The following is a 14595-nucleotide window of genomic DNA, read 5'->3' as shown; positions in this document are numbered from 1 at the left end:
GTATTTTATGAACCAAGCTTCCCTGACATCTTACCAGTCACTCACACACTCAGTCACTCATTCATGCAATAAATACTTAAGCACCTACTATATTCCAGACATTGTGTTACACAGTGGTAAACAAAAGACAACATCCACCGCCTAACGCAACATCCAGTGTTCTGTGTTCAGGATTACAGGAAAACAAGAAACAAGTCTGCCATTGTCTTCTTTCAATCAGAGCTATTTGCTTAACAGGTGGAACAGGTGGTTCCAGTTTGATTTAGAAGATCATACGGCTTTTATTATCCCAGTCATTTGTTATTTATACTTATATATCATCATTTCAAAAAGAAAATTTTAGGTAGTTCAAATGATAAAATATGCTCTTTGGAATGATGCAATACTGTAAGTTTCTCTCAAGTGAAGTATAATAATAGTAACAACAATGACAACAACAATAATACATATACATCCTACTAACTTTTCAATAGAAATTTAGCTACCGCTTGCTAAAAATTCCATGCACAGAAACTCAATTCCTTCAATACCTGAAACCAACAGCTAGAGGAATAGATCAATAAAGATAGGAGATTATATAAATGACTTTAGTCAAATAAATACCCTTAATTATACTGTTAGGCTGAAATTTCAGTGCAATTTCAAATGCAATCGTGCCCACTATACTACCAAATTACCAAGATTACCTAATTTTCCCAATGCCTCTTGAACCCTGGGTAACACCTAACAGAGCAGGCCTGAGGCTGCCTATTCTTAGGAAGGCCCACTGCAAGGTTGCCCTTTGACCGGCTTTTGGCAGCTTGGCTGGTAAACAGTTCCCTATGGTCATATGAAAGTTTCTCCAGGGCTTCCCTGGTGGCGCAGTGGTTGAGAGTCCGCCTGCCGATGCAGGGGACACGGGTTCGTGCCCCGGTCCGGGAGGATCCCACATGCCGCGGAGTGGCTGGGCCCGTGAGCCATGGCCGCTGGGCCTGTGCGTCCGGAGCCTGTGCTCCACAGCGGGACAGGCCACAACAGTGAGAGGTCCGCGTACCGCAAAAAAAAAAAAAAAAAAAGTTTCTCCAAAAGATAAACAGTGGCTCATTGTGCCTAAACTATATCACCAAGGTGGTTTATGATAAATACTTGCTTTCCTTCTGAGAGTCTGGAGTTTGGGCATGAACAAGGCACAGCGTGCCTACATGACAAGCCCCAGTTAAATATGTCTTAGGCACTTAGTTTCTAAAGAGCCTCTCTGGTAGAGAACACTGCACGTCTTCTCTTAACTCACTGCTCTAGGAATCCACACATCCTGTATGACCTCACTGGGAGAGGACTTGTGGAAACTTGAGCCTCCTTTCTTCTGGACTTGGTCCTGTGCACCTTTCTCCTTGCTGATTCTGCTTTGTATTCTTGCACTGTAATAACTCTCAGCCAGGAGCACTACGATGCACTAAGTTCTGTCAAGTCCTCTAGTGAGTCATCACACCTTGGGGTGGGTTCTGGGCACCTCTGACACTAAATAGATTTGAAAAATTATATTAGAGCTATTTTAACTTTCTTGAAATACTGTTCCCTATTACTGTCCTCTCAAATTCAAGTGTAGTAGAGCCATCACCTTCTTCCAACATTTCTCATCAGTTTAATGAAAAACTCACATCTGCTTGATGTTAAAACATACTATACTATGAAAAAAATAAGCACTTTAATAAATTTTTTTTTTTTTTTTTTTGCAGTAGGCGGGCCTCTCACTGTTGTGGCCTCTCCCGTTGCGGAGCACAGGCTCCGGACGCGCAGGCTCAGCGGCCATGGCTCGTGGGCCCAGCCGCTTTGTGGCATGTGGGATCTTCCCGGACCGGGGCACGAACCCGTGTCCCCTGCATCGGCAGGCGGACTCTCAACCACTGCGCCACCAGGGAAGCCCAGCACTTTAATAATTTTTATCATAAATAAAAAGTGAAAGACGGCTTACTTAATGGTAGTGCTGAACACAATTATCAGTAAAGATGACACACTAAATAATACTAATAGAAACAGGGTTTAAATGTTATAGGAAAAGATTTGTGAGGGACAGATTATTTTACTTCTCTAAGCCTCAGTTACCTAAACTTTAAATGTGGATAATGCTTTGCTCATAAGAATTCCAGGGACTTAATTAAGATGTTTATGTACAAAGTACTTAACCATACTCTAGGACACAGAATATGAGCTTAACATATAAAAAAGATAATTAATGTATTCAAATAATAAAGACTTATTTTCAATATTTTTACACATTACAAACAAATTATTTTTGAAAGTAATAGAGAATTACAGACCATTTTAATTCTAGGGTTAATTACTCATGAGGATTTGAAAAATAACAACTAATAATCCATATAGCCACAATTCTGAAAAGAGAATTTATGACCAAGCAATACTAGAATTTACAGATGAAACACATAATCTGAAAATAATAATAAAACCCAAATCATCATTTAATGTGTAATAACCTGAAATAGTTAAAATTGAATTACAGGAGAGTTGCCAACTTACTTAGAAGAAAGTGACCAGGACGACAGGAAATCAATGCCAAGCCTAGTGAAGTTAGGTTGAGGGAACTGGTTAACTGGCCCATGGTATGAAAGAAACTCAGAAGAAGCATAAGACTAATGCTCAAATATCTGACATGTGGATTCACTCTATATGGCTATGCTCTGTTTGCTGAATGTTGAGTCGAATCTATGGTGAGATAGACTAGGTTCAATAAAAGGAAGTATTTCCTAATATGAAAAATCATCCAAAGGAAATGACACTTCCCACGAGAGGTTTGTTTCCATGAGGCACTTAACAAAAGATGGAGATGCTTTAGACCAGATCTAACCATTTAGAGAGTAGAGGACCAAGTTACACGTCAGTCTGACATTTGAAGCCTTCTAAGATAGAGCTACAATCTATCTGTTCAGTCGTATCTCCTACCACTTTGCTACACAAACTATATTCTTGCCATGGCTCCTTTCTGTCCACAACTCTACATCTTTGCCAGGCTCTACATGGAAGGTGCTCCCCCACTCTCCCTCTGCACCTGCCCAAACCTTACCCATAATTAGCAATAGGAGTAGTAGCACAATAATACCCATCATGCATTGTGTACTATGCTAAGCAATTAACATATTTTATTTAATCACTCAATCTTCTAGAAGTAAAGACACCCCTTGCTTCAATGCATGGCAGATATTAACTGCATGGCATAAAGCTACATGTCAATTTGTAATAGCTACGGTTTTTCTTAATTAATAGTAACTTCTTTATGTATCTTGTCTCCTCTACTACATTATAAACTATTTGAGGTTGGTGCATTTATTGTGACCTTGATATGTTACTTAAACTTGGTAAATTTCCTCAGTTGTAAAATGAGATTAAAATACTACTTTTAGGAACACTCCTACACTGTTGGTAGGAAAGTAAATTGGAGCAGCCACTACGGAGAACAGTATGGAGGCTCCTACAAACAGTTACCATATGATCTAGCAATCCCACTCCTGGGCATGTATCTGGAAAAGATGAAAACTCTAAAGATACGTGCACCCCAATGTTCATAGCAGCACTATTTACAATAGCCAAGACATAGAAGAAACCTATGTGTCCATCGACAGATGAATAGATAAAATATGTGGTGTATACATACATACATACACACACACACACATTGGAATGTTACTCAGCCATAAAAAGAATGAAATACTGTCATTTGCAGCAACATGATACACCTGGAGATTACCATGCTAAGTGAAGTAAGTCAGACAAAGAAATACAAATATATGATATCACTTATATGTGGAATCTAAAAAAAAATGATGCAAATGAACTTATTTTACAAAACAGAAACAGACTCACTGACTTAGAGAATGAACTTATAGTTACGATGGGTGATGTGTGTGGGGGGAGGGATAGACTGGGAGTTTGGGACTGACATATACACACTGTTATATTTAAAAACAGATAACCAACAGGGACCAACTGCATAGCACAGGGAATGGTGCTCAATACTCTGTAATAACCTAAATGGGAAAAGAATTTGAAAAAGAATAGATACATGTATATGTATAACTGAATCACTTTGCTGTACACCTGAAACTACCACATTGTTAATCAACTGTACTCCAATATAAAATAAAAATTTTTTTAAAGAATGAAAAAATGCCATTTGCAGCAACACAAATGGACCTAGAGATTATCATACTAAGTGAAGTAAGTCAGACAGAGAGGGGCAAATATGATATGCTATCACTCATGTGTGGAATCTAAAGAAAAGATGCAAATGAATTTATTTACAAAACAGAAATAGACTACACAGACATAGAAAACAAACATATGGTTAACAAAGGGGAAAAGGGCAGGGGGGATAAATTAGGAGTTTGGGATTAACAGATACACACTACTACATATAAAATAAACAACTAGGACCTACTGTATGGCAGTAGAGATAATACATGTAACGCATGTAAAGTATTGAGCACAGTGCTGAGCAGAGTATATGCTCAAGAAACACTGTATCTTGTAATATCTAGCTAGGGTATCCAGGAATAAATACATTCACCAAATAAACATCCTCCATCTGTACTAATAATTCTGCTTCTAAATGTAGTTTGTAGATAGTTCTGGTCCAGGATTTTGAGACCAGGTACAGTCCTGCTTCCTCAATTTTATAGAACACAATATTTCTTAAAATTCCCATGGACTATAATTCATAAGAAAAAAAAGTTTTCATTTTTTTTATTGTATCCTTTGTACATAGTCTTGTATATATTCTCTCCCAAAAGGCCTAAGATGTTTACATCTTAAACAATACTCTTTAGATACAAAGAGTGTGCAGATTATAAAGAATTTATAAAAATCTAAGTTACAAGCAAGAAAGTTCTTCCATTTACATTTATATTCAGGATTGGTCAGTAAAGTTAATCTCTGGGGAAACAGAGCTCTATCAACTTAAAATATTTAATGTAGTAATGGGAAAATATTAGGTTTTATCTAGACAATCACATATTGGAATATATGATGTATAGGTCTCTAAAAATCCCATGTCTTTTTTTCTAATTTTTAACTGTTAGCTACTATTTAAAGAAAATACATAAACATTAGGTAACGTGTACTAAAGATTAAAAAATTAATAAAGCCACTGGCTATGTAATTTTATATTTGGGGAAAAAATGTTATCAGTAATCACTAACAGCAAAATATTTCAAATTGATGACCAATATATTAATATAATATGTCATGAATACTTAGATTGGTATCTTACTTCTGAAGTAATGACTAATATATATTTTTTCTAAATTTAAATTGTTTAAGGTATACCTAAATTCTAAACAAAATTAAAATGCTTTCTGAAAGATTCTAGTGAGGAAATCAGAGCAAATCCATAAATAATGTTGGCTAATACCACAGAAGCTAACAATCATATATGGTTATTTTCACTAGTCTGCCAAATAAACAAGCACTGAAATAAAATGTTAAATTAATATGACTTCCATCTCAAGAATACCAAAGATTCTGTTTCATATTTAAAAAACTGAAAATGGAGAAAAACATACTGACAGAGCAAAGGTTTCTTCTCAAAACTGAGCTAATGAGGACAAAAGAAAAATGAACAGAAGTTAACTTTCAGTGTCAGCAACCTGACTTATATTGAGTTTACATTCTTTTCCCACATTTGTTTAACTATTACAACAAATCAATTTCAGCTGCAGATCGGGAACAGTTGGAAATTTCAAGTCTATTTTCAAAGTGAAATCTCTGCTTAAAGAATAATCTCGAGGTTTTATTCTAATTACACATTAAAAAATTTTTTTAAAAAGCCAGCTGTACATTGCAGGTTTAATTATCAGTGTTTAAACTACACAGTTGTTAGCTAAAGTTTTACAAAAATTGATATACTTATACATAGATTCTGAAATAGTAGGAAAGGAGTATTTCTGGAAGGTCATAATTATAAACAACTTTTAATTTCAATAGAATTCTCCTGTCAGAACTCTATGAAAGGACCTAGATGTATAGAGCAGTCATGAGTCTCCTTTGCTCCAGAATCCTATTTACAAGAAAATTTTTTGTATTTTCCTAAGCAAAATTCTTTAACTTAGACATTTTGCATCAAAATTCAACATGTTAAATATACTATAATGGAAAGACACAATTTTGGTATTATACTACACTTTATTATAATTTTAAAGACTACTGTTATACAAAAGCAAGCATCAGAGATAAAATACCTCTGACATTAACCCAACTGCTCTTTTGGTACTCCTCTCACTGAAGTGGCAAGGTCTCCTCAGGAAACCCTGCACTCCAGCTTTGCAGAATGCCAACTAGCTTACCTTGCTGAGAACCATTTTCCTTTCCCAAATATCAAAACATATTTAGTTTGTGCCTATTGCTGTTAATAAAAAGTAATGTAAATGACTACTAACACTTCCTCTAGAAGTGGGTGCACGGATAAATATTCAGTTAGTCCATAAGTACAGGCATACCTTTTTTTCAAAAACAAAAAGTTTATTTAAACAATAAGACACCTGACATGAAGGAAAAACTATCTAGGATTCATTTCTTTTAGAGTAAATTTTCCTGCTTACAGATTGCCTTACATGTAACAACTACATACAAAAACGTTATAAAACTGTCCTCAGTTTTACAATGATAAATGAAAACCATTAAAATTCTCCAATCAAACAAGGTATGCCAGGATTTTTATGTTGTTCTTTTTCTGTTAAAACAGGGAGAACAAAATAACTTACTGGAATATAAAGCTAAAAGCTGAATGAGCATGGTACTAATGGAGAAAGGGAGTATTTTCTCATAATCAGCATTTTTCCCCATCCCATCTCCATTTGATGTCAGTCAATGCTTAGAGCATTCCATTAGGTTCTCAAAGGAACCTTTTATTCCAAGGGTAGTTAGTAACCTATCTTTGTACAGACTTAGCCCTGACAATGTAATATTTCTGCTCATTTAACAATCACAATTCCACAAATATAAAATAATTTCGGGTATATTTTTTCTTAGAGCAAAATGTACAGTGACCTCTTGTACATTTTGCTGTTTGTCCCCCTGTTTAAACATCCCCCTTAAAAGTAATCCAGAATTATACAGGGACACCTCATTTTATTGCACTTTACTGTGCTTTGCACACATTGCTTTTTTTTTTTTTTTTTTACAACTTGAAGGTTTGTGGCAACCCTGCATCAAGCAAGTCTATTGGCATCATTTTTCCAAAAGCATTTCCTGCTAACTTAGTGTCTCTGTGCCATATTTTGGTAATCCTCACAATATTTCAAACTTTTTCATTATTATTACATTTGTTATGGTGATCGGTGATCAGTGATCTTTCATGTTACTACTGCAAAAAGATTATGACTCACTGAAGGCTCAGATGATGGTTAGCATTTTTAAGCAATAAAGTGTTTTTAAATTAAGGTATATACATTAACTTTAGACATAATGCTATTGCACACTTAACAGAATACAATATAGTGTGAACATAACTTTTATATAAATGTACTGGGAAACCAAAAAATTTGTGACTCACTTTATTGCATTATTTACCTTATTGCAATGGTTTGGAACCAAACCCATAATATCTCTGAGATATGCTTGTAATTAAGTATATTGAGAATATCCATAACAGTGGGTAGGACACAAACACATGATCCACAGGCAGCCTGTGTCATATCATGATTTTACGAATTATAGTCATAGTTGTACCCTCTGTCATTAATTTTATGTTCTGTCAGAAAAAATATAGTCATTTCATTAAGATTATACCTTTAGTAAACACTTAAGATGTTTTTATTTTTATGTTATACCTAATAATTTTAGCATAATTGTTAAGTTTAGGAGAAAAATTCACTTTTGTGTTTCAGTATTTCCCAGAAATGGAGAAAATTAAGTTGTTTGCCCACATAAAACCTTCATATCTATGAGCTATAAGACAGTAGCCAATCAAAACCAATTATTTTATTATTCTTTTTCATTTTTTCAAAAGGTATAAAGGTATGTTTTATTAAACATTTAACTCTTCTCATATAGCAACATCCATGCAATAAAAAACAGGGTTCTACTCTAAGTTAAATACTTGTACTATTACTCGTAATTTCATACCAAATATCAAATGTGCTAATAAAAGATGTCACAAAGGATTAAAAGGCAAGTTAATAATCATACAAAATAACATGCTTGTGCATTATCACTGCATTGAAATTACGGTTAATTTAAAACTGGACGCAAATCAGCTCTAGGATTTTCTCATCTGGGCTGTTAATATGACACTTCAGTGTTAGAGAAAGCAGCACCTTCCACAGCAAACCACCCCTTGTGACATCCGCTCTCCCAGTACCTGGTTTTCTTAACATGGACAGAGCCAGTTGATTTCCTCGAGGGCTGGAGATACGAAAAAGCTAAAGGCTTGGAAACAAGGCTGATGCAAAGTGCATCCAGGAGTGAGTGATATTTTTCAGGACTGGAGAGCCTGGTGAGCATTCAGAAAGAGTTTTAAGTTGAAAAATCACACTACCAAGTGCAGAAAGTATGTAGTTTTTACAGTTTATGATTTGAAACATTTCCAGAGAAAGAGAGAGATAGGGACAGAGACAGAGAGAACAAAGAAGTGGAAAGAGGATGAAGAGAAAAGTCTATTATGTTATTCTACTCATTAATACAGAATTGATTAAATTTTCACCAAAACTGATCAAGGCAATCTTTTGGAAAGCATTTAAAGCTATGAAGACTACTATAACTTATGTAAAAACAAAACCCCACAACAATAAAAAGGTTTTACTATTTTTATAGGAGAAAGGGATATTAGAATAGTTAGGCTTTAGATCAACCTCAAACATAACCGGTTAGTGGGAGAAGGTAAAACCAACAGAAACTTAAAATACCTATTTATACTTGATTCTGTTTTAGATATAAAGATTAAAAATGATAAAAAGTCATAAGGCACACAAAATGCAACAATCCACACAACTGAGAAATACAGATAAATGGTGGTAATGAAAAGAGATAAAGGGAGAATTTAAAGAAAAATCAGTAATAAACACTGTGGGATATATCCACAACCTAGAAAAAATGTCCCCAATACAATTAAGATCTCATAATAGGGCTGTGACTATTTCAAATGGGTAAGTTTTCTCGGAGGTGAGTTGTAAGGCAGTGAAAAGCGTTGGGTTCACATGAGACGCACATTGTACATGTAGTTCTACCTGGTTTTTGCAGTAAGAGCAGCGGACACAGTAGCGGCTGCACTGCTCAGAACGGCAGCACTATATCTAGCAGGAGAAGACAAGGTAGACAAGTTTCGAGACCCTTCCAAAGAACTTGTCGCCACATTTCTTGTGGAGCTGCTTAAATTGATCAGTAGAGAAAGAAAAACAGAGGAGAAGAACAAAAAGGTAAGTGAGAAGAGGTAGCATAATAAAGATAAGATAGCAGCCATGCTACATTAATATTTAGATTTTATAAAGGTGTGACAAGTGTAAAAGGAGCTTGGGTCCTTTATTTACTGTTGCTAGGATTTCTCTCAGAAATTAAAATCTGATACATAATCCTCCATAAAACTCATGTTCTGAACATACAAACTTTCTTTGAATGTTTTTTTTTTTTATTTTTGCGGTACGCGGGCCTCTCACTGTTGTGGCCTCTCCCGTTGCGGAGCACAGGCTCCGGACGCGCAGGCTCAGCGGTCATGGCTCACAGGCCCAGCCGCTCCGCGGCATGTGGGATCTTCCCGGACCGGGGCACGAACCCGTGTCCCCTGCATCGGCAGGCGGACTCTCAACCACGGTGCCACCAGGGAAGCCCTTTGAATGTTTCTAAGTTCACTGTCTCAAATCCTATTTAAAATGAAATCAGTGTAACAACACACATTTGAAGGCTGATTTGTCAACAACTAAGTAGAAACTAAATCCAAACATGAAGTGTGAATTTCCATAAGCAGAGAAAGAAGGAAGGTTATGTTAATTTTTTTCAAAAAAGTCTCTACATAAAGAGTTTTACCTTAGAGATGATATACACCCAGAGCCTCACATTTTAATGAGACCTATGTTTTCAAGAGAAGCAGGTACAACCAGCTGCCTATTCAAAAGCAGCAATATGTATTAATATGGACAAGAAATAACTTTAAAATACTGAGAGTAAAACTATTTGGGGAGGGCAAGCACCTTTGTAAAATAAACAGTAGTTACAGTGAATATGACTAAAAGATCACCTTCTCTGCTGACACTCTGCATTTCTATTTTCAGTTAGCCCTGTAAAGTTTCAAAAATGCTGGTTTGAAATTTTATCTTCAGAATTCTTATCACTTAAAATAATAATTAGTTTCCTTTGGTCTTTTTGAAAAGGTCGTACACCTAGACAGGACTTAACATTCCATCATTAGGACTGTAATGATTTTCAAGTCTGGTTATCAAATTGGAATTTGAGAATTTCTTTTTTATTAAGTAAAAAGAAAGTCTAAAATGCATAGGGTGAAACCTGTGTCTCCTTCACTTATGAGTGCAACTTCTTAATGAACATCCTCACTACACTACCATCACCTTTTCCAAAATTTGGTGACAATGGCCACCTCCAAAACAAAGTAATTATGTACCAAACTCAACCCAGGCTAATGAGAGCTCAGATGTCTAAAACTGTGAGGGTTGACATAAGTCTCTTCTCCCTGTCAGAAGAATCTGATAATCCATTATTTCTAGTTCCACTGGCTACAATTTTACAAACCATTAGAAGACAAATTTAAAAAACAGTGGCAAGCCATTAAATATATATATATATTATATATATATATATAATATATATATATAATATACACACACACAGAATTGTTTAAGTATAATTTTTTGGTAAGTCTATAATTTAACTGAACTCTATGGCTATGTTTTAACTGTTGTGAATGGCTAGAAGATAAAGAATGGGGGCTGAGAAAGAGAAAAGAAAGATGTTATCAGTGGCAGAGCAGGGGAATATGAGTGTCATGCCAAGTGGAAGAATAAAGTTATCAATGACACAACTTTGAGTTTCTCAATTACTCTGCATCTTTGAGGCAATGGCTACTATTTGAGGGAAGTAATGGTGAATAATAATGAGAAACTGAAGTCTATAAAAAAGTCAGCTAAAAAAATAAATCAGCTAAATTATCCTTCTTCTGTAAAAAGAAAAGGAAACTAATGAATTTCTTTTAGCATAGTGTATCACAAATAATAATATAAAAAGACTCAGTATCAGCAGAGTCCAGCAAAATCTCATAAGAAGAATTAACCAGAATACCTTTAGAATATCTGGGCAACTGGAACACATAATCTCTATCACTCTTTTTTTAGAGGGGAATGCTCTAATTCAGTAAAGCAGACTTACGTCAAACTTAAGGAAGCTGACTTTCCAAATCACAGTGAATAAACAAAAGGCACAGATTTCCTGACTCTAAAACTTAGAATCTAAACAAAAAATTAAAAATATAGGGGCCTTCCCTGGTGGTGCAGTGGTTGGGAGTCTGCCTGCCGATGAGGGGGACACGGGTTCGTGCCCCGGTCCAGGAGGATCCCACATGCCGCAGAGCGGCTGGCATGAGCCATGGCCGCTGGGCCTGCGCGTCCGGAGCCTGTGCTCCACAACGGGAGAGGCCACAACAGTGAGAGGCCCGCGTACTGCAAAAAAAAAAAAAACAACAAAAAACAAAGAATAAAAAAATATAAAAGTGGTATAAAGCAGTGTTCCAAGCCTGCTGCCAAGCTTTGTCTATATATTAGTGATGTCAGTTCTGTAATCTATGATCACTTTTTCCTTTTTAGTTAAACAGTTTTAGTATTTTAATTTCACCACCAGCATTAAAATTTAGACATACCAAGAGGAAAAAACTCTACCTAGAATACGTAGTTACTTTAGAAAGTGTGGCTACTTGGCTACCAATATGTAAAACCTGAGGAGTTGCAGGTGGGTGAGGTCCACTCTTAGGTAGATCTTCCAGAGAACTGTCAAACCTGAGTTTTCAGAAGTAAAATAAAGGCAGAGGAAAATATTAATGAAAAGTATAGACATTTATCATGTATACTACCTTAAGAATACATTGGTTCACTGTACAACGTACAAAAACCTAGTACATTGCTAGATTTTTTTTAACTTCATATCTGCATAAGATTAAAACTAATACCAAACACCCTCACCATCACCAAATATGGGCTGTTTTTTCCCCTAATTTTTTAACATGGCTACTTTCATGTGATGAAAGATCATGCTTACAGGGGAAGAAAGGTGGATGGGAACTTCCATCACTGACTATGTATTTTGCATGCTTCAGGGAAACTCAGGCTCCAAGAAATTAATTAAATTGCCCAATATCATATACCTAGTAAGACTCAGATGGAATTTAAAGCAAGTCTATCTGTACTATTTCCACCACGTTATGCTTTCCAGCATCTACTGGGGCTGAATAGTGCAAAACACAGAAGCAACTAGGAATTCCCCTCAAGTCAGAATGATGTATTTGCAGATCTGATATTATATGGATATTGTTTATCTTGATGTAAAGAAAGTATTTTATCTAGTCACACAACAAATGTTTACATGCAAGTGTGTTGTTTGAATATTATTCACTTTGTTCTTCTGATGTCTCTACCATTTTTTGTTTTGAATGCCAGAATTAAATTTTAGAACTATTACCAGGTAAAGAAAAGATGAAAAATTCAGTGTTAGGTCTGAAAGAAGAAAGCACCAAGTATAACACTTTTGGAAGAAAAAAATAAACAGGAAAAACACAAAATTACCCATTATTTTTTTAAAAGCCTGTGGATAAAAAATAGAATGGGTCAGTCATGTCATTTTCAAATGGAAAATGCAGCATTAAGATAAAGAAATAGAAAAGAAGAGGTTATATTCCCATTTTTTATTTAGCGCTGGTCATACCTTTACCAGAGTGTTGAAAAAAAATGTAGACAACTTAAGAAAAATGTCAAGGTAGAAGTAAAACATCATTTAAGAGGCAGAGTAAAAAAAGTTAAACAAATAAGAAATATAAGTACACAGTCAGCAAACTGTGGCTCTCAGGTCAGTCAGCCTGCTTCCTATCTTTGTACGGCCTGAAAACTAAGAATGGCTTTCATATTTTTAAGTGTTTTTAAAAAAATTTTATTTATTTAATTTATTTTTTATTTTTGGCTGCGTTGGGTCTTTGTTGCTGCGCGTGGGCTTTCTCTAGTTGCGGTGAGCAGGAGATACTCTTTGTTACGCTGCGCGGGCTTCTCACCGCAGTGGCTTCTCTTGTTGCGGAGCACGGGCTCTAGGCACGTGGGCTTCAGTAGTTGTGGCTCGTGGGCTTCAGCAGTTGTGGCACGTGGGCTCTAGAGCGCAGGCTCAGTAGTTGTGGCACACGGGCTTAGTTGCTCCGCGGCACGTGGGATCTCCCCAGACCAGAGATCTAACCCGTGTCCCCTGCATTGGCAGGCAGATTCTTAACCACTGTGCCACCAGGGAAGTCCCTTAAGTGGTTTTAAAAAAATAAAAAGGAGAATATTTCACAACACATAAAAATCTGTATTAAATTGCAATTTCAGCATCCATAAATAAATTTTATAGAACAGAGCCAGGTTTGTTCACTTACATATGTCTTGGCTACTTTCATAAAACATGGAGAGTTGGGTAGTTGCAACAGACCACATGACCCACAAAATTTATTATATTTACTATCTGGCTTTTTTACAGAAAAAGTTTGCTGACTCCTGTCATAGAGAATAATGTTTCCATACAGCTACCAGAGTGAACTTTTAACACACAAATCTGATCCTGTCTGGTTCTTAGATACTTCCAGCACTGCTCTAAGGACAGCTGTGATCCTGGGCTCCCTACTCGCCAGCCTTTCTTATGGAGCTTTCTCTTTGGCTTGCTCCAGTCCAACTGGTCTTCCATCTCTTCTTAAACAGGCCAAACTTCTTCTCACCTCAAGGCCTCTGCGGAGTCTATTCTCACTTTCTATACCCACCTCTCTGCCACACCTTTACTATGCTAATTCTTAAGTATCCTTCTGGCCTCAGTTTAAATATCACCTCCTCTGGGAGGCTTCTCTGATTCCCCACCTTAAGGTTGCCCACGTCATATACTTTCATACTACCCTGTACTTTTTCTTCAAAGAATTTGTTATTATTATAATTATACAATTTGTGTGTTTATTTGTTTGAATCTGGACTCCCTCACTAGAGTAGAAGCTGCCTGAGGTCAGGGACAGTTATGTTTACTGGTATAACAAAGTGCTTACCACACAGTAAACAACAAGTATTTGTTGAATAAATGCATGAAAGAAATTTATTGTTTTCAAATACAGACTCACTCACAATACACACGTATTTCTCAGAACATATTTGTACCTTCTAGAGACTGCTTCCCAATTCAGGTGAAACAGGTATTACTGCTTAAGAATTGATATGAGATCAACCTCAAAGAAGTAACCAGAACTCCAAAAATACCTTTTAAAATGTCCTTTAAAATATAAAGAAGTATCAGTATCTTGGAAAAAAGAAAATACAGTTATAAAGAATATCAATACCTGTATATTAATATATAATGAGGACAGGTAAGAAAAAAGAGTGAATTGGAGAAGTTGAG

The 14595-nt window shown here is 35.9% G+C and overlaps 1 protein-coding gene across 2 annotated transcripts in view; it reads right to left on the bottom strand.

The window, feature by feature from the left end:
- PDLIM5 (PDZ and LIM domain 5) overlaps nt 1-14595 on the bottom strand; it is a 217039-nt gene that overhangs the window by 52579 nt on the left and 149865 nt on the right. The gene's annotated exons all lie outside the window — the stretch shown is intronic.

This window comes from Mesoplodon bidens (genome assembly GCF_964165515.1).
Source record: "Mesoplodon bidens genome assembly, chromosome: 1".
Lineage (NCBI taxonomy): Eukaryota > Metazoa > Chordata > Mammalia > Artiodactyla > Ziphiidae > Mesoplodon > Mesoplodon bidens.
Note: the sequence above shows the minus strand (reverse complement) of the source record. Positions and strands in the feature narration are given on the sequence as shown.